Here is a 23,757-nt window from a genome sequence, read left to right as displayed (position 1 = left end):
ACAAAAAAACAAAAACGACCTTGTAGTCCCCTGAGGTCATAACGATAAATACTGATTTTTCACTTGTAGCACACTAAGGAAGCTGAGACCTAGGTGGAGCCTTAAAGACAATTTTTACAAAAGATGGAGATTGAGTTCTTTGTACAGACTGTATGATATACCCCACAAGCTGGTTATTATTTTTTATTTTAATATGCCTTGGCTCTAGTTACTCATGAAAACCGAGTGTAGAAAAAACAAATGCATAACTATTTCAGCACATTAATGTGGTCGCCTTTCCATGAATGTAATTTTATAATGAGTAGTGAAGATACCTTTGCTAAAGGTATTTTGCTTCACAAAAATCATTATCACTGACTTTACTGGAACCCTGTAATTTTTTGTATTTGTGCTGTCACTTTATCCTCTTATCAACATCCACTTGCTCTTTATTAGTCTTTTATTGAGCCTTGCTGATTAGATATAAAAGAACACTATCAAGGTTGTATTAGAACTTATTTTAAAGCATCATTCCAAGTGCCACAATTTCTTTTGCTTCCATAGAGACTTCAAATGTCCACCAACATTCTGTCTCCCATGATATTTTATTTGAAACAGAATTCTAGGCATGAACATTTGAAATGTTACCATTGCTACTGTGAGAAACCTTTCTAGTATCTATCTACCTAATGTAAAAAACTTCATGAAATCTCTTTCCAGTGAGATTCCGCATTCTAGATTCCACCATGTTCTGTTATGGTTCACATGCTGAATTGATGAAGATAGGTACAATGATGAGCAGCAAGCAAGTAAAAAAAAAAAAATCACTGGATACTGCTTGTGCTTCACTGAGGGAACACAGCAATTTTCCTAGCTAAATAGATTGCCCTTATGTATACAACAGCAAAGAAACCAAGGAAAGGATGAGTTCAACCACGAATTCAATTAAACGTGTAGGTCTCAGTGTTCTTGTTATTTTCTAGTTCTGAAAGTTTACATCTTATAAATCTTCTGTCTTAATACATAAAAAGAGTTAATGAACAACAAACACTTTTGAGCTAGAATAGTAAGTGCTAGGCAAAAGGAGAAAAGAGACAATGGGCATGAATGGTGAGGCCCTTAATACTGACAATTCTGAAGTTCTTTGTTTTCTGTGGGAATGTGTAAATTTTTCCTACCTTGCCAATCAGATCATCAAAATCTCATAAAACAGGGTATGGTGGTATACACATATAATCCCAGCAGTCAGTAGGCATGGCCAGCATGGGTTACATAGCAAAAACTTGTCTCATACAACCAAGGCCTGGAGATAAAACTTAGAGGTAGAGCAATGACTAGCATATACAAAGCTCTGACTTGGATTCCCATTATTAAAACAACAACAAACAAGCAAGCTCTTAGATTAAGGGACCTTTGTTTTGTATTGTTTGGAGGAGTTATTTGGTTTACACTTCCTCATCATAGTCCATCATTGAAGGAAGTCAGGACAGAAACTCAAACAAGACAGGAACCTGGAGGCAGGAGCTGATGCAGAGGCCATGGGGTGAAGGGTGCTGCTCATTTTTATTCTCATTGGCTTATAGAAATAAATACATATTTAGATAAGATTGCTAAAATTCCCACAAAATGAGGAAACTGAACTTTCAAAACTTCCAAGGTGCTAAAAAGTGATCTTTAAAAGCCTATCCTAGGGCCAGGTGTGGTGGTGCAATATCTCCAGCAGGCAGATCTTTGTGAATTCAAGGCCAGCCTGGTCTACACAGCAAGTTCCAGGCTACCCAGGACTACATAGTTAGACTATCTTGTTTTAACTTCTTTTTTATTTATTCTCTGTGGCTTTCACATCATGCATCTTGATCCCATTCATCTCCCCATCCTTTTGTATCTGCCTTCTGCCCTTACAATCTCCCCCTCCCCAAGACAAAATAAAATAAAACTTAAGAGAAAAGGGGAAAAAAGAAAAATCCCATCATGGAAGCTGTAGTGTGTCACACAGTATACCTTTTAGTCCATACATCTTTACTTGCAAATGTTCATTGCAAAGGGTCATTGGTCTGCTTTGAGACCTCTGGTTTCTGCCACACCATAGTTACTGGATCCTCACTGAGGCTCTTCTTGGAGATCCTATTTTTGCCTGGTGTTGTGGAGGTCTTGCAGCTTTGGGTCTGCAGGACCAGCCCCTTCATGTTCCCTTGCATATCATAGATTGGGTGGATGTTGGGGTGGGCCAACTCATAACTCTGGTTCTGGGCCTGAACCATTGCAGGGCTGGTCAGCCTGCCAGGTTTCTCTCATCCTCATCACCAGGGTGATCTCTCCAGCACTGTTCCAGGTAGTTCATCCTATGTGGCAATGAGCAAGGGACAGGGACAGGCTCTGCTTTTATGCCCTCTGGGCTGGCTCACTAACATCTACACCACCAGGGCCACTCTCCTGAGTGCTGTAGCTGGTGAAAGGCAGGGCAGGGGTGGGGGTGGGGCTCTCCCTTGTCACCTTATGACAGGTAAGAGGTGGGGCCAGATCTCCCAGGCTCACATTCTCAGGCTGGTTCACCTGTACCCTGTCAACAGTGTCAGCTCTACTGTGCTTCCCAGCTGAGGTGCAGGGATGAGGGTGGAGACATCTTTCTCTTGCCCCACCACATGGCAGATGAGGGGGGCATGGGCAACTATCCCACTCTCACAGGAGGGTCAGCTCCCTCATCTGCTACAGGTAGTGAGGGCTGAAGGGCGAGGGGATACAGTGGGATGCTATCTTAAAAAAGAGAGACAACTATTTTAAGAATTCAAGATCACATAATTTATGTAAATCTTTAATAATTAAGGATAATTTAATAATTTACTTACTAAAATCAGCTATATCTTATTTATCAGGTATAGGTATAATATACCGGAGTATTTTTAGTTTACTTAGATATGTTCTTCCTAAACATTTTACAGGTTTATTGACTGAACAAGCTAACATTACTTTTACCAAATGTGTAATAGTACGCAAAATGTGCATTTGTTTAACCAAATTGAGCCATTATTATGGAAAACTTTATTTCAACAGTAATTGTGTTTTGTATTCTATCAGCTTAAGATAATTTGTAAGGTCTTAAGGTAACTGAAAACTCTGGCTGATGCCTAATTTAATTATTTCTAAGGAAATGTTGAAGCATTAGCTTAGAACCTTGGGCTTATATGCATTGGCTTCTTATTTGTGCATGTGCATTTGAGTTTATGGTACATTCATGTGTTTATGTGTAATCATGTGCATGTGGAGGTCAAAGGTTGATGCTGGGTGTCTCAGTCTCTCTCTTTTTACTAAAGAAGGGCCTCTTGCATAGTTTGGAGCTCATAGATACAGCAAGTCTGGCTAGCCAGGTTGCCCTAGGGCTCTTCTGTTACCACCTCCCACCAAGCCTACCTGGCTTTTATGTGGGCTGGTGATCCAAACTCTGGTCCTTATGCTTAGGCAGTAAGCATTTCATCCACGGAGCCATCTCCCTAGATCTGCTTTTATTTTTATAAGTTACAGAAAGCTATATTTAAGTAAGTTAAATGATGTGTTCTTTTTGCCACCATAGAGAGATGTTGTACTATAGATGATAATGCATGCATTATAAAGGACACAGAAAGTTATGGAGGGTTCACAAAAGAGAGTTTTATTTGTTTAGATCAAAGCTGGCTCTATTTTAGCGTGTGGTTTATAAAATTTCTGACAAGATCTTTAATTTCAAGCGTACTGATAAAAAAAACTAACATTGTTATTTCTGTGTTTAAAAGACAAAGAATTTTGGATTCTTAATCTGTTCTTAACAGCAAGCTGGGAATGGCTTGCCTTACCTTCTGGAAAATCTTAGATAACAAAGATTCTGTGTCTTCTCACAATTATCTTCCATGGTCTCCTACCTTCCCCTCCCACTGACCTCATATATGGTAACCAAACCCTCTTCTTGGATTATGTTCCCATATTTCTCTATTAAGAGAGCAAAGTCTTCTCACTTATGAAACAACTAAGGGCTTTAGGTTTTACCACTACTTTGCTTCTATACTTATATGGAAAATGTTTCACTGTTACTTGGGTAGAACAGACAGCCAAACATTATTTTTAACAACCCTTCATCCTATCTTAATCAAGTCTCAGAGGGCCAATAGGAAAAAACCACAAAGGATTTTTGTCTGACCTCATAAAAAGAGAGGCACCAAGACTGTTAGCTTTGTGTGGTGTTATTATTGCAGCATCACACAGGTAGAGAGCCATCAAGTCAGAAGTGGTGATTTGCCTCTCTTAGGTTAAAATGTCAAAATGTTAGCAATATAAATATTTCAGAAATTGTATGCTGTATGAGATCATCCATGTCTCCCCTAGCCATGATATGTTTCTATTTGTCAGAGTTCATCTTGCTGCTTTGTCAAATGTTAGACAAGGAGAGGATCATAAGCCTTACCCATCTGTGAGGACTACATGCCAACAATCCTAGTGGGTCCCTGAAACCCTGGAAAGTAAAACACACTTCATATATAATGTTTTTATGTATGTATATATGTATGTATGTATGCATTCGTACACACACCGCATGTGTGTGATACATTGCAATGATAAAATCCAAATTACAAATGAGGCACAATAAAAAAATTAATAATAATATCAAAATGGGACATTGATAAAAATGCACTTATTTTACCTATACAGGTACTTTTCTTGCATGGCCTATCACCCACTGCATATGGAGGCCAGATAAGGGCATTGGGGTAATGGAATTGAACCTGGATCCTCTGGAAGAGCACATAGTGCTCTTAACCCCTGAGCCATCTCTCCAATCCCTCTCCAAATGTATTAATGTCCTGGACTGATCATGGGTCATCATGAGGAACTAAAACTGACCAATGTGAAATCATGGATGGGGTTGTTTTAGTTAGGGTTTCTATTGCTGTGATAAAACATCATAACCAAAAACAACTTGGGGAGGAAAGGGTTTATTACATCTTACAGCTTGTAGTCCATCATCAGGGAAGTCAGGGCAGGAACCTGGAGACAGGAGGTCATGGGGGAGTGCTGTTTACTGGCTTGCACGGCCTGTTTTCTTATAGAACCCAGGACCACCTGCCCAGGGGTGGCACTACTTACAATGGACTTGGCTGGGCCCTCCACAAGCTAATCTGGTAGGGGCATTTTTTTCAACTGTAGCTCCTTCTAGGTTGTGTCTAGGTGACTAACACTAGCCAGCACAGGGCCCTAATGCACAATGTTTTCACTCAAAATTTCAGGAGTTTTTTTGTTCAATGTTAACTTGATCTTAACTGTGCTTCTATAGTTTGAATCTTGGATCTTCCTAGTCACTAGTTTTCAACTGAGATTCATATCATTTACCTAATACAAAGTTTAAAATGTAGTCTAAATTACTGAATCTCTTTATTTGCTTTCCCTAATAGATTCTGGGTATAATCTAACTAAATGCTTGGTACATTCATTTTACACTAGACCCAGATTTTTATATGTTATTTCTGAGTCATTTCTCTATAAAGATAATGTTCATACATTTTTATAAATTAGACACAACACCCTGTCTCCGTTGAAAAGAGTTAATCATTCTGTTTACAGATATTTTGTTGACAATTTTTGGATTGGCTTTTATCTTGTTTTGCATGGCACAGAAACAACTACATCTCCTTGTCAGCTGCATTATTATTCTTGTAATGAACTCTCATCAGCTTTTCCCTTTTGAAAATGAGCAGTAATAAGGTAACCACAGCTATTGTAAGTCTTTTGTCATCTACGGATTGCTTTATATGTTTTCTTTCAATGCTTCCCTGAAAATACCTACCACCAGCTATAAGCTGGAGGCTTCCATCTCAACAAAATACCCTCTGAGAGCTCTGACAGCCTCACGGGTGCTGGGTGCTTTTGTGTACAAGCTTCTGTCAGATAGTTTACTTTCTTTTATTATGTGGCCCTGAGGATTGGACTTTCGGGCCGTGTGCATGCTAGGCAGATGTTATACCACTGAGCTAGCTATAGCCCGAGCCCTGGTTTAGTTTTCCCTCCCTCCCTCCTTTGTTCCCTCCCTCCTTCCCTCTCTTCCTTTTCTTCTTTGTTAGTCTTTTTGCAGCCCCATGGACAGAACCTACAGCCTCACATATGTGAGACAAACACATTAGGTCTGAGAAACACCACTAGTTCTGATTGAACAAGTTTGAAGCCACACTAGAGAACAGTAAACTAAGTTAAAAATTTAAAAACTAGTGGAAAAGCAGGTGCGTTAGTAATACTCCTAACTCAAGCCTGAAGGGCATAACTATTAATAATATACCCCCCCCCAAGGCTCTGATGAGGGATGATCAGGAGTTCGGTTAGGAATATCTTTGTTTTTGAGATAGGGCCTGCAACTCACTATATAGAATAGGCTGGCCTTGAATTTGTGATGGTCTTTCCACCTCTTCCTCCTAAGTGCTGGGAATTACAAGCATGAGCCACTGCACCTTGCTTACCACTTGGTAGTTTCCAGGGTTTGTTATATCCTAGCCATATTATTATATTCATGGTGGTATCTCATTGTGAATTTGATTTGTGTTTCCCTGATGACTGATACCAGACATCTTTACAGATATTGGTGGCCCTGTGTGTGTGTGTGTGTGTACATGTACATGAGTGCATGCTTGTAGGTGTGTGTGCGTACATGTACATGCATGTGTGTGTGCATGTGTGTATGTGCATGTGTGTGTGTGTGCGTGCGTGCACGTGTGTATGCGTGTGTGTGTGTGTGTTTGAAAGATGCACATTCAAGTCCTCAGTCTAGTCTGAAATTTGTCTTTTTGCTGTTGAGTAGTAAGGATTACTCATATTTTCTGCATAGTAGGTCCTTATCAGATAAATGACTGGCAAATATTTCCCCATCATGTAGGTTGTCTATTCATTCTCCTTAATGTCCTTTGATACATAAAAGTTTTTAATTTGAGGCCAGTGACATGGCTCAGTGTATAAAGACATTTCTCATATAAGCCAGTTTTGATCCACAGAACCTATGTAAATATGGAAGAAGAGATCTGACTCCACAATGCTGTCCTATAGCCCCTTTACATGTGTACTATGGCACACATACTCACACACATTATGCATGTGTGCGCATGCACGTGCACACACATGTGCACGCGCACACACACACACTTTAAATGATCTTAAGTTTGATCAATGCAAGTTTATCTCTTTTTTCTTTTAATATGTTTGTCTCCAAGTGGGTAGGGTTACAAGTTTAAACCACATCTGGCTTATTTGTTTGACATGTGGTATCATTATATACCCCTTAGATTTATTATTATTATTATTATTAGCAATAATAATAATAATACTAATAATTTGGATTTTTGAGACAGTCTCACTGTGTAGCCCTAACTGTCCTGGAACTCACTGCATTGATCAGGCTGGTCTCGAACTCTCAAAGATCCAGCTATCTCTGCTTGAGGAGTGTGGGGATAAAGGTGTTCACCACTATGCTTGACTCCAGCTTCAATTTGAATTTGTGATCTTCTTGCCTTTGCCTCTGAAATCCTGGGATTATAGCAAACCATGGTGGTGTACACTTTTAATTTTTTAATTCCAGAATTTAGGAGATAGAGATAGAGGTGGGTGTATCCCTATGAGTTCAAGGCCAGACTTGTCTACATAATGAGTTGGAAGCCAGCCAAGACTACATAGTAAAAGGTCTGGTCTTAAAACCAAAAACAAACAAACAAAAAACAAAACAAAAGCAAACTCCCTCTTAGCACCACCACCAAAAGTCCTGGGATTATAGGTTTTCACTATAACTAGTTCATTTGGTCACTTAATCATCTGTGTCTAAAGATGCCTCAATTACTGGATGCTAAAAGGGCCTTTAGTATTACCGAGTAACAGCTCACTTAGTTTACAGGAACAACAGTACTGGAGAAACTTTTTCATACATGTTTGGTTTGGTCCACTCAGGAGGATTATGATTGCCTAAAGTACTTAGGAATAAGTGATATTGAATTAAACAAAGGGGAGGAATGATGGAATTGAAGTTTATTGAGCCCTGTTTACTCTAGAAAGCTGAGATGGCTAAGAAATCTCTCTCACCTTTTCTTTTCCAAAAGAAAAAAAAATTAACCATGGGGTTCACCCTCCTCCCTTGGCCCATTTTTCTAAGATAAAATCCATCTCTATCCTTCTTATAGTATAGACACTTAGTATAGACACTTGTTTGTCTGCCTCTTTCCTGTCCTTTGAGATGGTTCTCATTTATGAATGTCCTCCCCATAGCAATAGCTGAATAATTCCCTTAGTTGTCCACTGCATATTTTTGGTGTCATGTCATCCCCAACACATATGTTCAGGAGAGAGACCCGATTCAACATATACATTTCTGAACACTTTGGGGGAATGAGCATGCCGCTTTGGGATCAGGCAGTCGCTTAAAAAAAAAAAAAAAAAAACACACATACATTCAAAAATACAAAGCTACACCTACCTTCTTAAATGCCTTGATGAGCTGTGACTCACAAAGTCAATGTTTAACAAAAAAGCATAATGCTCAATCAATTGCATTTACTGGTTTTTATGTTCATTAAAGGTCAGATACACCCAGGTACAGTGCCTCATACTTTTAATCCTAGCACTCAGGAGGCAGAGGCAGGTAGATCTCTGAGTTCAAGGCCAGCCTTCTCTACAGAGTGAATTCTAGCACAACCAGGGATACTATGTCTCAAAAATAAAATAAACAATGTCAGGGACACTTGGGTCATGAAATGAAGACTTTTAGGTAAAACATCAGGTGCTATCTCTCTCTGGCAAAGGCACATGCCAACAATGTTCCCTTTTACAAGTATTCTACAACAGAGACTCAAATATGCCATTTTTGAATACGTATAAATATATATGAAAGACTATTATTAGATGAGTAATCCCTGAAGCAAAAGATTTCATTTGTAATTTAATTAAAATTGCCAAAATTGCCTTGCATGCAGTCTATAATTGTGAATACTATGTTAGCAAACTTTTATGCATTTAATAATCTAATAAATGGGAAAATGGAGAAAAGTTAGCATTATAGACTTCTAATTATGTTTTCTCATTTGGGCCTTTTAAAAAGACTTAGTCATATGTCTGTTTTCTCTTTTAGTGTTAGCATACAGCTTAACATTCTTTGCTTTCATTATATCTATTTTGGAATCATCTGAAAATACAGTTTGGCTCTGTTGGTATACAACAAAAATAGCAGCCAACATTTATTGAGTGTTAGCCTGTGCCAGGAACTGTACTAAATGCTTTCAGTGGGGTTGACTCAACCAGTTCTCACAACAGTCATGTGAGGTAGGCACTATTATTATTTCTATTTCACAAATGAAGAAGACAAAACACAGAGAAATTAAGTAACTTGTCCAAGGCCACACAGCTAGGAAGTGGCTGAGCTCAAACTGGAACTGTGTGAAAGCACTGTACAAAGATGTGATTGACATATAAAGAGCTTTCCTACATATGTTTCATTACATACATCTGTTGAGTTTGGATATAAGCATACATTTCAAAAATAATTAGAATTCATGACATAAGTCTCTAAAATCTCTTACCTTTGTCTTTATTATTATCTATGATAAGAACACTTAAGATCTCCTTCATAGCAAACTGTCCAAGTATACAGTATGTTGTTGTTAACTCTAGTGTTTTGTGGGATACTACATTTCTAAATGTCTATCAATGGATAAATGTTTAAAGACAATTCAGTAGACATATAAGAACAGACTGTTATTCAGGCTTTAATAAAGGAAATCCTAGCATTTGCAACAACATGGATGGACTTGTAGAGCATTATACTTAGTAAAATAAACCAGACATCCAAGGAAACTACTATATGATACCATTTATATCAGGAAAAGCATATGGCCAAAGTCTTAGCAGCAGAGTAGAATGGTGGCTGCCAGGAGCTAGGTGAAGAGGCAATGCGGAAATGCTTGAACTTGCATTTCGGTTGTCTGGATCTTTAGCCTACATGTATAGTCATCATGATAAATAGTTTTGGTATCATTCTATCTCGGCTCTTGCTCATTTCCTTCCTTGTGATTCTTACAGTTTTGCTTCATGTCTGCTCCCGTTTCAACCATTTCAGTCTTGTTAATGTTCATCTACTTCTTAAGATTTTCCAAGACTTGGCTTGTCTTTCCCATGAATACTTGGCTAACTTCTCTCTCTCTCTCTCTCTCTCTCTCTCTCTCTCTCTCTCTCTCTCTCTCTCTGTGTGTGTGTGTGTGTGTGTGTGTGTGTGTGTGTGTTTGTCTCTGTGCCCTTGGCCATTTTCTGCATGTTTGGATGTAGAGATTTTAGACTATTGAAATGGGCAACTACTGATTTTTTAGCAGCAACTTACACCTCAATGTTTGTCCTATTCCTCTCACCAAGGTTTAATCACTTTAGCCTTCAATAAGGTTACTTGGATTTGAGATTAACGAGTTGTTGAAATTCTTCCCAAAGGCAGGTAAATGATCCAGGGCCAGATTTGCATAAACTTCCATGTGATTTTTTTTTCCTCTATAAACTAAATTGAGAAACCAATCTAGAATCTTCACATTTAAAATTTATACAGGAATATGTGTGACAAATGATTAGGTCAAGAATGTCCTAATTGTGGATACAAACAAATTCATTAAATGTATGAGAAAAGTACCGAAAATGTGACACACAAAATAAAATCAATGTGACAGCAACATAATTCTCTGCAGTTTTCCCCTTCTGTACCATTTGGTATGATAGGCAGTCACTACTGAAAACAGATGAAGGCTTGGGTGAGTAGAAAGGGGGTGATATTTGCCTTAAATATATCAAGAAAACTGACTCTGAATCCATTATAGTGAGAAGTACCAGAAGTTCCATTTTAGAATTGGACCATATTTCCCTTGGAATAATTATACAACCCAATCCAAATGGGTGAAAAGGTATGAAGAGTTCTAGTTCCTACCCAGGAGCTTAGAGAGCTCATAAACAGAAGAGTCACAGTGGTGAGTGGGTCCTTGAAAACTGTCCTAAAATTAATTGGGCTGGGGAATGAATTAAGTAGACGGGTCATCATGAACTAAATTCACTAGTTGTTTTCATTGGACACAGAAGGTCTTATTTTTCTGGCTCTAAGCTTCTTTTGGACATTTTCCTCAGATGGTAAATAGAATTTTCCTGCTCTAAAACATGTTTTTATTCATAAAATGTAGACTAGCAGATCCAAAGTCTTTACTTAGCTGGTGAATTTTTCTTTTATGTATTTGGCTTTTTTTTTTTTTTTTTTTTTTTTTTTAAGAAAAAGAAGCAAAGTAGAACCCCCACAGGTTCCAAAGCAATTTCCTAGTATGTACCTCAAGTTTATTCAGGTTCAGTCAACAGTGGCTGCCTCTAATGCTCCAATGGAGTCCAGGAGGCTAAAAGCCCATACAACTAACTCTCAGTGAGAGAAGTAGCGAGATTACTTCTGATCCTCTCTCCTGTGCTTACTAAAGCACAAATGTGAAGTGAGTACTAACTGAAGCCCTCTCTCCAGCTCTCAATTTTAATTTTACCTCATTCTTTTAATGGCTTTTACATTGTATTACATTTACTTATTTGCTTGGGGGAGAGGCTTATGTGTGGAGGTCACGGAACAACTTTTGGAAGTAAGCTTTCTCCCATGTGGGTCCCAGGGATTGAACTCAGGTAGTCAGGCTTCATAGCACGTGCCGTAACTCACTAAGCCATCTCACTAACCATCAGTTTTTATTTTAAACTCATTTACTGAACTCAAAAACTCAGTGGCTTGGCTATGAACACAGGATGGAGGAATTAAACAACAGTTTTAGTGGAAGTGATGGAAATTGTGCCTGTTAACCTCTCTAGTTAGAGAAAACCCAAAAGCGCCGGCAAAGCAGCTGTCCCCGGCGAAATGCATATGTGTTTGTGTTTCTGCACCTGGTCCTGGCACACAAGATGGGTGTCTCAAGAGCCAAAGACTTTATGTGCTTGCATCCCCAACCTACGTAAGAGACCCAATTAAATTGACTGGAGTTTATATTAGGTGTGGATAGGAGGAAATGCCATTGTGTTCCCTGAACTGATCGCAACCTCTGCCGAGTCGGGGGAGAAAGAAAGCGCTTGCTTTAAAAATACAGTGAAGACTTTCAGACTTTCTGGCTTTGGTTGATGCAAATCTAGGGTAATTTCTGACACACAAGAAAAACATATGGATGCTCCTCAAATATCCTTTTGCTCCAAGGACTATTCTCTTCCTCAGAGTTTGGCCATGGATCACCAAAGTTGTTCAAAACTCGGATTTAAAAAAAAATGTAGGTTCTTGTTATAGCTACATTGAGTATAATACTAGCTAGATGGAACACAGGTTGAACATCCCTTATCCAAAATGCCTGGACCAGAAGTGGTTCAGATTTAAAAGATTTTCAGATTTGGGGATATTTTAAAAATCCCTAATCCTAAAAATCTCAAATCCAAAAATGCTTTGAATGCTGTAACTTTCTTTTTTGTGATATTGAGTTGGGTCTTCACATATCCTAGGTAAACACACCACCACTGAATATGTATTTTCTAAGCCCAACCTAAAGCTTATGAATACTCTTTCTGTAAGTTTTCTGAAAATAAGAACTATATTCCAGAAGAATATTCATAACATTGTACCTAAATTCTACTCACCATCTTTCATATACAGATAGTGATTTCCTAGGAAAAATGGCAAGTAGTTCAATTTAACAGTTAAGGAATTTTCTTGAGTAGCCTCATATTTAAAGAGAGGCATCATGCTAAAGACAAAAAGGCAAGGGCTTTGCCTGGCACTCAAAGACCTGATGGAACAAGGCTTGGATTTTTTTTTTTTTTTGGCTACTCCTAGAGAATGGACCACTAGTCCCCAGCAGTATGATAGCTCTGTCATGGTGTCAGTCTCAGGCAGTTGGCCTTAGAGGGGGCAGGTTGTGCAATCAACCTACAGATAGGTGCTTAGGACTTATTCCATGTTCTGGGCTTGTAAACAACACACAATGTCCTGGACCTTGACCTTAAAGTGTTTATAATTGAGTTGAATTGAGCTGAAAAACTATGTATGTGTGTGTGTGTGTGTGTGTGTGTGTGTGTGTGTGTGTGTGTGTGTGTGTGTGTATTTAATAAGTGCTCAGCTATATGGAATAGACTATGCTTTCTCACCCTCCCAGCATCCAGCCCTAACTGGGAACTCCCTTCTAAGAGTCCCTATGGACTTGTGGTCTCATGTATTCTCATTAGCTCCAACTGAAGTAAGGGAGGAAACAGCTATTCCTCTTCTACAATTGAAAAACAAGATGATTTATGCCCCTGGGTATGTAAAGAATTGGCCTAAGGTTGCAAAGCCTCAAGCAGCCCTCTTTCCTCTCTGCTCTCTGCTCACACATTATACAACTGCCTGTTAAAACTTCTTAAGCATGAGTCTGACAATGTGACTTCCCTGCTTAAAAGCCCCATGGTGGGTCCTATAGTACAAAGCCTTTCATAATTTTGCTTAGGTTTACTTTTCAAGAAGGTTTGTGATCTCACTATTCCAAACTTTAACCACACCAAAATTTTCTCTGTTTTTCTGTACACACATAGTCTTGGCCCTGAAGAACAACTTCTATATTCTCTGACAACCCCCTTCTCATCCTTTAAAACCTGGCTTGGATGACATTCCAGAAGTTCCACATTTTTTCCCAAGTAGAAGAACTTGACTTCCCCCATTCTGTGTACATGGTCTATGTAATTTAATAGACCATCTATCACAGTACTTCTCAAAACTGATCATGACAACTACTTCCGGCACCCATCTCCCCCACTGGACCATATATTGTTTCGAAGGACTGTATCATCACCTAGAACAGTACTTGGGCACTTGGTAGATTCTAAAACAAATGGTTCTTATTTTCAAAGAATGTATCAAAATGAAAATTTTTAGAAATAAAAAGTATTTGTCTTCTTTGAATAAAGGAGGGGGAAAAAGCCTCCAGCTTTATAAATGTGATCAACCAGGACAATGCTGGGACAGATCATTAATAAATGAACTAGTCAGTACCCAAATCAGGAAATTTTAAGGGGCTTTGATTCACTGCCCAAATGTTCACTCCCTATAACAAACAGAGACAAAGCATAGATTTTGTAGAAGCTGGCCTTGGGTCTGCAGAGTAATGTCATAAGCCCTTAAAATAAAAAAATATGAAAGAATAGAATGTGTTTAATCAAATATGACTAAAAATAAGTTAGTTATACCTGTGTTATTTGGTAGACGCACTTAAAATTAAAGTGACTTAAAGTTACCTGTAAAACAAGTAGATGTCACTCTGGTGAAACTTAAGGCTGATACCCAAAAGGCAATTCATAAATGTGAAACAACTCAGGCAGGCGGGTGCTTTGTTGGAAAGTCATTTTGAAAGGGCTTCCTTGTCCCACAGCACAGCATGAACTTCTAGACACCTGAACATAACAGCTTATTGTATGGTATCAAGCGAGATCTACAAAATCATGGACTGTTTCAACTTAGCACTACTACTTGAAACCCATGGACAGGCTTTCAACTCAGAAAGTACCACTTCCTGGTACATTAGTGTCTGCAGTGACAGGCCTCGGTATGACAGGCTACTGCTATTAGTCACATCATCCTCCTGTGTTGATGATGAAGATACAAAAAAGTAGCACAAAGTCAGGTGTGGTGGTACATACCTATTCTTCCAGCACTAAGGAAGCTGAAGCAGGAGGAACCTTTGCTCCAGGTCAACCACAGCTATAGGGCAAGTTCAAGGCTAGCCTAAACCACAGAGCAAGTTGCTGCCTCATATCAATCAATCAATCAATCAATCAATCAATCAATCAATCAATAGTGTATCCCCCAAGGATGGAGAGATGGCTCCAATTCCTAGCATAAATGTTGGGTGATTCAACCGTCTGTATTCCAACTCCAGAGATCTGCCATCTCTGGCTTCAGGGGGCACCTGCACTAGTGCATGTACCCACACACTGACATACACATGTATACATATAATTAAAATTAAAAAACAAATCTTAAAAAACAGTAAATAAACAGAAACATTTCAAAAGAAAATTTATATGGAATTCCATCACAGAAAACAAAACCAACTAGCTGCCAGGAATAAGGCTCATGGCTCAGTTACTAAAGCACTATGCTGTGTAAACAGGAGGACTTAAGTTTGTATCCGTTACGTGTCCACGTAAATAGCTAGTACAACACAGTCTGTGACTATAATCCCAGTCAACGAGCTCCAGGTTTAGCTAGAGACCCCACAAACAATAAGGTCTCAGAGAGCAGAGGCTTCTGGCCTCCATACACATAGTACATTTGTGTACACACAATGAACACATATGCACACAAAACAGAAAGACAACAACATCAGCAGTGCTGTAGTTAAAGTAAGACAGGTGAGAAGTCAGGGGACGTTTGGGGGTCCAGAGCCCTATTTATTCAGCCATCCCTTACTTTCTACAACTGCTTTGGGGGTGCTTCAAGGTACGGTGGGAAAGGATTTGATTCATGGGACAGGGTAGAACAGGTGACTTGAAGCTATTTTTGACTCTGAAATAAGACAGTCCTCCTTCATTATGACCAGTCTGAAAACTCAGGATCTTATTCCACCTGTAGAAGGGTTGGGGAATATTTTCTTAATCATATACAATTTGATGGCTTGAAAAATCTTACACATTGTGACATAATCATCACAATTAATTTAATTAACATGCCCATCACTTGAAGTAATTATCACTTTGTGTGATGAGAACAATTAAGATGTACTCTAAGAAAGTTAGATATTCAATAAATTATTAATTATAGTCAATGTGCTATGCATTAGATCTCAGAACTTACTCAACTTACACAAACTTGTCTCTTATCCAGCACCTCCCTGCCTAAGCCCTTGGCAACCACATTCTACTCTCAGTTTCTGCCAGCTTGACTTAGATTCTATATGGAGTTTTTTGGTGGTGATGGGGACTGAGTTCAGAACTTTATGGGTACTAGGCAAGCACACTATCAGTGAGTTTCACTAGCCCAGATTCTTAGATTTAAGCTAGATCATGTGATATTTGTCTTTTGTCTTTCTGTGACTGGCTAATGTTGTAAATCCACCCATGTTTGTTGCAAATAGCAGAATTTCCCTCTTTTTATGGCTTACTCATATTGCATTGTATATATACAAAATTGACGAGTAATTTTGTGGGCAAACTGGGCTTAGTTCACAGTAGGGCCTGGGGAATAAAAGAAATGCTCCCCTTGCTTCCTTCCTCGGCTGTATTGAGTACACTCTGCCATGTACTGAGAATAATGATGAACAAGACACATTAATACCCTCTTCTCAAGGATCTCATCATATATAGGAGATCTGTGGAACAGATGGTAAACAGGTTATAAAAATAACAATATAATAGGACATTGATTAGAAAATAATGCAGAAACATGACAAAAGAATGGGGTGAATTACGGTTTAGGCAGCTTGGTCAGGGAAAGCCTCTGAAGAGGGCACCAGAACCAAGACATGAAAAGTGAAAGAAACTAGCCACTTTGAGATGGAAAAGGCTCTCAGTCAGGAGGAACTGGGGCTGCAGGAGCTCCGAGGCCCTGTAACCTTCCTGGTCTGCGGAGGCAGTTGAAGGCAGCCAGTGTGGCTCAGGAAAGGGGGGTGAGCAGAGTGGTGCAAGAGGTGTGTGTACAGGATCGAATCAATGGGACTCGCAGACAAGGAGTTTGGACTTCCCAGGGAGATGGAAAGGTCCTGGAGGGCTTTGGGCAGAGGAAGGGTGGGCTCTGAAGGAAGCTGATCTTACACAGGGTTATTGTGTAAGTTTTCAGTATAGGGCAGAATGGACTGAAAAAAAGCCAGGAAGAACTAGGGGGCAGAGAATTTGGGAAGAACTGTTGCTGAGAAAGGATGAGGAGTTTTCCTGAGGATATAAAGCAAAAGAAACTGCCAGAAGGAGGGTTTGTCCAGGTTCCCTGCAGTTGCCAGCTTTGACAGTTTACCCTGCTGTCACAGTTACTGAGAGCTCACACTGAGTCTCCTGACTGACGGTCCTTTTCACTCAATTAAGTACTTCTAATTGCTCACAGGAAGAGATGGCAAAAGGCAGGAAGGATCACTTCCTTTCCACAGGAGTGCCTCCGGTTTTCAGTGCGAAAGCCCACCTGTATACTTATGAGTACTTGGCACGGTAAGCAACCCTAGTCAGTGTTCTCAAACCACAATCTTAAAATGCAGCTGCCCATTTTCCCCAGTTCCAAAGCTAAAATGACCAAGTGACACTGGAAAGAAAACACATACTTAACCGTAGGCACACCATCAAACAGTTAGGGCTGCCATCTGGGTATGCCTTCAAAGATGCTGTGACTTCTCTCAAATTGCCTTTCTCATTCTGTACAGTGCCTATTATAAGCTTACCAAGATCCAAGGCCCCCTGCTCAAACTTCCATCTAGAATAAAATTCAAAGCATGGCCATGACCCTTGCATGCTATGACTCCTAGCAATTTATCTAGCCCCTAGTACCATTGTCCCTGACACTTACTCCAGCCACACCGGCCTACTTTTTGGTTTTATAAATGTTAAGCGGATGATGGTGTGCATCTGCACTTACACATTTGCTTTTGAGGAATTCTCAAGCACTTTCTGAAGTGACTGTACCATTTTACAGTCCCACCAGCAGTTCACGGTTGTTCCAGTTTCTCTACATCCTCACTTACACTTGTAACTCTTTGAATCTAACATCCCAGTGTGTGTGAAAAGGGATCTCACTGTCGTTTTAATTTGCATTTCTTTAATGACTAATGATGTTGAATATCTTTTCGAGTGTTTATTGGCTGTTCATGTCTTTTCCTTGAAAAAAAAAAAAAGGTTTATTCAAATCCTTGCCTTTTATTTTATTTTTATTTTTTGGAGACTGTCCTTGAATTAGTAATCCTCTTGCTTGCATCCCAAGTGCTGGAATTGCTAATGTTTACCATGAACTGTACTTGGCTTGGACCAATTGTATGGGGTTTTGTAGGTTTTTTTTTTTTTTTGGTCTTTTAATCAAAATGTTATCATTTATTGTAGAAAATTAATTATTATAAAGGTACATTTCTGGATTCTCTTTTTCTCCAGTACTGGGGATTGAATCTAGGGCCTCACACATGTTAGGCAACTTATTTCTGGACTCTTAATTCTAAATTCTAGCCACTAGAATTGTATTTCTGTTTTGTAGGGCAGTATCAAGATTTCAAACATGTTGTTTTCCAAGAGTCCCTTACTGTTGTAGGTATCTGACACTTAATATGAATTTTAAAATCAGTTTGTCAATTTGTTCAAAAAGCCAGCTGGTCATGTATGCTGACAAATCCCCATACATCCAGCACTCAGAGGCCAGAGGATTATTTATACAGTGAGTTCAAGGCTAGACTGGGCAACATGAGGGCTTGTCAAAAAAAAAAAAAAAAAAAAAAAAAAAGGGAGCTGAAATTGTGATAGAATTCATGCTGAACTGGAGAAATACTATTGAGGACCATAATATTCAGTAATATGAAGTGCATAATGATTTTAGATAAATTTACTAAGCTATGCAATCATTATTATAAACTAGATTTAGAACATTTCATCTCTCTAGTAAGATCCCTCATGCCTATTAACAACTAATCCTTGTTCTTATTCCCAGACTTGGGAAATCCCCAATCTACTTTCTTTTTCTACAGATTTGGTTTTCTGTACATATTCTATAAATACAATTATAGATTGTCTGATCTTTCCTAATCGGGTTCTTTTACTTAGAATAATTTTTTTGAGACAGGGTTTCTCTGTGTAGCCCTAGCTGATCTAGAACTCACTCTGTAGACCAGGCTGACCTCGAACTCAGAGATCCACCTGTCTCTGCCTCCTGAGTGCTGGGATTAAAGACATGCACCACCACTGCCTGGCACATATTTTTTTTTAATTATGAGTATTTTATAGAATAGTTTTAGACTTACAAAATAGGAGAAAGCAAATAAACAAAACCCCAAACCCCAATCAGATAGAACAGAATTTCCATATATGCCTCCCTTCACTGTGAGACTATAGTATTACTGACATCTTTCATTAACATGGTGCATTTATGCAATATTGACACTATTACTAACTAAAGTCCATAGTTTACATTAGGGTTCACGCCTATTATCACACATTCTTTAATTTTTCACAAATATACGATGCCATATGTTTACTGACACAGAGTCATATAGAATAGTTGCACTGCTCTAAAAAGCCTTTGTGTGCCATCTGCTCACCCCTTCTCTCCTCTCCCACCTTCTCCTCTGAGTCCTTGGCAACCACTAATCTTTTTAACAGTCTTTATAGTTTTGCCTTTCCTAGAATGTCAGAGAGTGGGAATCATACCAAATATAGCCTTTTCAGGTACTGTTCATTTACTTAACCGTGTGTATTTAAGATTTTGCTGTGTTTTTTCATGGTTTAACAGTTCATTTTAAATTGCTGAATAATTTCCTATTGGATAGACATAATAAATACAGTATGTTTACCTACTCAGCTACTGATGGGCCTTCAACTCACAGTGATTGGATTGCCTCTACCTCGTAACTGCTAGGATTACGGGTGTGTGCCACCAAGCCTGGGTAAGATTCATTTATTTTTATTTTCTGTGTATGAATATTTTGTCTGCATGTCTGTATGAACACCATGTATGTATCTGGTACCCAAAGAGGCCATACGATGTTGTGAGGTTTCCTGAAACTGAAGTGGCAGATGGTCGTAAACTGCCATGCTAGTGCTGGAAATGAAACCCAGGTCTTCTGCAAGTGCTAGTGCTCTTGACCACCTCTACAGCTCCTGGATTTAGGTGATTATAATTACATCTGCTCTACTATTTTGAGGTAGGTTTTGTACAGATGCATGTTGTCAACACATTTGTAAACACCCAAGAGTGTGTCTGCTCATCTCAATGATGTTGACACTTTATTCCTGTGCCTATATCAGGGTTTCATCATCATTTAAGAGTCACTGCATTGTACAAACTACCCCTTGTTTACGTGCTAGCTAGTTAATAGACATGACTTCTTCAACTTACTGATTGTAATGAAGAGAACTGCTATGAATATTTGTATGCAAACCTTTGTGAACATGTACATTTTTATTTCTATGGAGAGAATTTCCTAGTAGAGGAAAGCTGGAACAGATGATACATTTATAGTACCCTCTTAGAAAACAAAACTTTCTTAGAAACCACCATACTGATTGCCAAAATGGCTGTATAAGTTTGTACCCCCAGCAGCAGTGACTCCACATCCTGTCCAAAATAAGCTATCCTCAGTATTTTTGATATTAGCCATTCTGACAGTGGTAAGATGGTATCTCAGAGTCATTATGATTTGCATTTCCCTGATGATTAAGGATGTTGAGCACTTCCTTAAATGTCTTTTAGCCATTTGAGATACTTCGGGTGAGAATTCTCTGTTTAGCTCTGAATCCCATTTTTCTATTTAAATTAGAATCAAGCTTGTTTTACATGTCAATCCCAGTTCCCTCTCCCTCTCTTCCTCCCCTATCCCCAACCAAACACCTATCCCAATTCTCTTTCTGCTACCCAGGGAAGGCGAGGCCTTCCATGGGGGATCTTCACAGTCTGTCATATCATTTGGAACAGGGCCTAGGCCCATCCCGTGTCCAGGCTGGGAGAGTATCCCTCTATGAGGAATGGGCTCCCAAAGTCCATTCGTATACTAGGGATAAATACTGATCCACTACCAGAGGCCCCATAGACTGCCCAGTCCTCCTAACTGAGACCCATGTTCAGGGGGTCTGGGTAGGTCCTATGCTGGTTCAGCGGGTCTGGGTCAGTCCTATGCTGGTTTCTCAGCTATCAGCCTGGGGGCGATGAGCTCCCCCTTGTTCAGATCAGCTGTTTCTGTGTTTCTCCATCCTGGTCATGACTCCTTTGCTTATCTATTACTCTTGCCTTTCTGCAACTGGTGAATCCCATTTTTCAATTGGGTTATTTTGTATTTTGATGTCTTGTTTCTTGAGTTCTTTATACATTTTGGAGATCAGCCCTCTGTCAGATGTGGGGTTGGTGAAGATCTTTTCCTGTTCTGTAGGCTATCATTTTGTCTTATTGACAGTATCCTTTGCCTTACAGAGGCTTTTCAGTTTCAGGAGGTCCCATTTATTGATGCTTTTGGTGTCTGTGCTATTGGTGTTATATTTAGGAAGCAGTCTCCTGTGCCAATGTGTTCCAGGCTCCTTCCCACTTCTTCTATCAGGTTCGATGTAGCTGGATTCATGTTAAGGCCCTTAATCCACTTGAATCTGAGTTCTGTGCATAGTGATAGATGTGGATCTGTGTGAAGTCTTCTGCATGTTAACATCCAGTAATGCCAGCACCATATGTTAAAGATGCTTTCCTTTTTCAAATGTACTATTTTGTCTTCATTGTCAAAAATCAGGTGTTCATAGGTGTGTGGATTAGTATCAGAATCTATGATTCGACTGCATTGATCCACCTGCCTGTTTTTATGCCTATAACTTTTTTAAAAATTACTATAGCTCTATAGTAGAGTTTGAAGTTAGGGATGGTGATGCCTCTGGAAGTTCCTTTATTATACAGGATTGTTTTAGCTATTCGGGTATTTTGTTTTTCCCATATGAAGTTGAGTATTGTTCTTTCGAGGTCTGTGAAGAATTATGTTGGGATTTTGATGGGGGTTACATTGAATCTGTAGATTACTTTAGGTAGGATTCCCATTTTTATTAGGTTGATCCTACCTATCCAAGAGCAAGTCCCAGTGGTACCACTCTTGGTACCTTCCAGGAGGACATTTGCTCAACAATGTTCATAGCAGCATTATTCATAATAGCCAGAACTTGGAAACAACCTAGATGCCCTTCAACCAAAGAAGGGATAAGTACAATGGAGTACTACTCAGCTGTAAAAATGGATGACCTCATGAAATTCTCATGCAAATGGATGTAACTAGAAAAAACATCCTGAGTAAGGTAACCCAGACTCACAAAAACAAACATGAGCCCTCAACCAAATGGAACCAGAATTAGAGACCTACAACCAAGAACCAGTCCAAGTTCCAGGAATCCAGTTGAAGAGAGGGAGGAGGGAACATATGAGCAAGGGAGGTCAAGATCATGATGCAGAAATCTATAGAGACAGCTGAACCAAGCTTGTGGAAACTCATAAACTCTAAGCCTACAATTGTGAGATTCCAGGGGACTGAAGTAGGCCCTCCATATGTGGGAGACAATTGTGAAGCTTGGACTATCTGAGGGGCCCCTGGCAGTAGAACCACCTGGTACATGAGCTAGCTTGTTGGAGCCCATTCCCTATGGTGGGATGCCATGCTCAGTCCTAATGCATGGGAGAGGGGCCTGGCCCTGCCCTATTATGCAGCACAGTGTTGACTCCTCATGTTAGCCCTTACTAATGAGGGTGAGTGGAGGAGAGGTGGGAGGGAGAACTGTGATTGGAATGTAAAATGAAATCAAAAGATAAAAATAAATAAATAAATGGAAAAAATCCTAATAGGGAAGTAACAGAGGAAAAAAAGGAAAAGAAAACAAACTATTTTCCAAAATGTCTATACCATTCTATATTCCTACCAGCAACGAATGATACTAAATGTTGCCTAGCATCCTCACCAACTTCTATGTTATATCTTTTTATTACAGCCATTTTAGTGAATAGGAAGTGGTATACCATGTTGGATTTGATCTGTATTTTCCTAAATGTTAATGACATGGAAGATCTTCTCATGCATTTTATTAACCAATCATGTATTTTCTTTGCTATAATCCCTGCTCAAATATTTCTCTCATTTTTAAATTAGGTTGTCTTTTGGTAACTGAGTTCTGATCATTCTAGGCATGAGAGCTTTACTGGTTATACAGTTGGTAGATATTTTCTCATAATCCATGGCTTATCTTTTTATCCCCAGAATGGTGCATTTTGAAGTACAAGATTTTAATTCTGATGAAGTTCAATTTATCAGTTTTTATAGATCATGCTTTTGTTGTTAGGTCTTAGAGATCTGCCTAACTAATGTCTCAGTGGTTGTTTCCTATGCTTCTAAAAGTTTTAAAGTTTAGCATAAACCTTTAATCTTAGCACTAGGGAGGCAGAGGCTGGTGGATCTCTGTGAGTTCAAGGCCAACCTGGTCTACATAGCAAGGTCCACAACAGACTCCAAAGCAATATAGAGAAAATGTGTCTCAAAAAATACAAAGTTTTATAGGCTTAGTTCTTGTGTTTAGTTTTGCTCATTTTTTAATGTGATTTGAGGTAAAGGTCTAATTCCATCTTTTTCATATTTCTCTCAGTACCATTTGTAAGCTCTTACTACACATTTCCCTGGACTTTTACAAGAACTATTTAAAAAATAGTTTTATGTTTTAAATGACCAAATCTAGAAAAGAGGTAAGAGAAAAGAACCACAAGCAACCATGTACATTTTCTTATATTCACTAATTGCTACTAAGTCCTAGACATGCTCCCTGGTTTTACAGAATTATTTGAAATCCACAAATACAGTACACCTTATCATATACCTCCTTGGAAAAAAGATTACCACACCTAAGAAAATAAATATTAATTAGATAATACTATATTTTTAGGATCTAAACTCTTTCAGTTATTCTAAGGTATTTTCTTTATTAGTGGTCTATGATTTTCTGCACAATTTGGAATTGATTCAAGTTGACAGCTGTATTTAATTAGAACTCACTGTTTCTAAAGTCTAAAACCTCTGGGTTACAGAGACAGCTCAGCAGCTAAGAGTAACA

General features: G+C 39.0%; 1 protein-coding gene across 3 annotated transcripts in view; it reads right to left on the bottom strand.

The window, feature by feature from the left end:
* Hdac8 (histone deacetylase 8) overlaps nucleotides 1–23,757 on the bottom strand; it is a 210,126-nt gene that overhangs the window by 141,330 nt on the left and 45,039 nt on the right. The gene's annotated exons all lie outside the window — the stretch shown is intronic.

This window comes from Phodopus roborovskii, unplaced genomic scaffold, assembly GCF_943737965.1.
Source record: "Phodopus roborovskii unplaced genomic scaffold, PHOROB, whole genome shotgun sequence".
Taxonomy (NCBI): domain Eukaryota; kingdom Metazoa; phylum Chordata; class Mammalia; order Rodentia; family Cricetidae; genus Phodopus; species Phodopus roborovskii.
The sequence above is the reverse complement of the archived record's forward strand: the minus strand, read 5'-3'. Positions and strand labels throughout refer to the sequence as shown.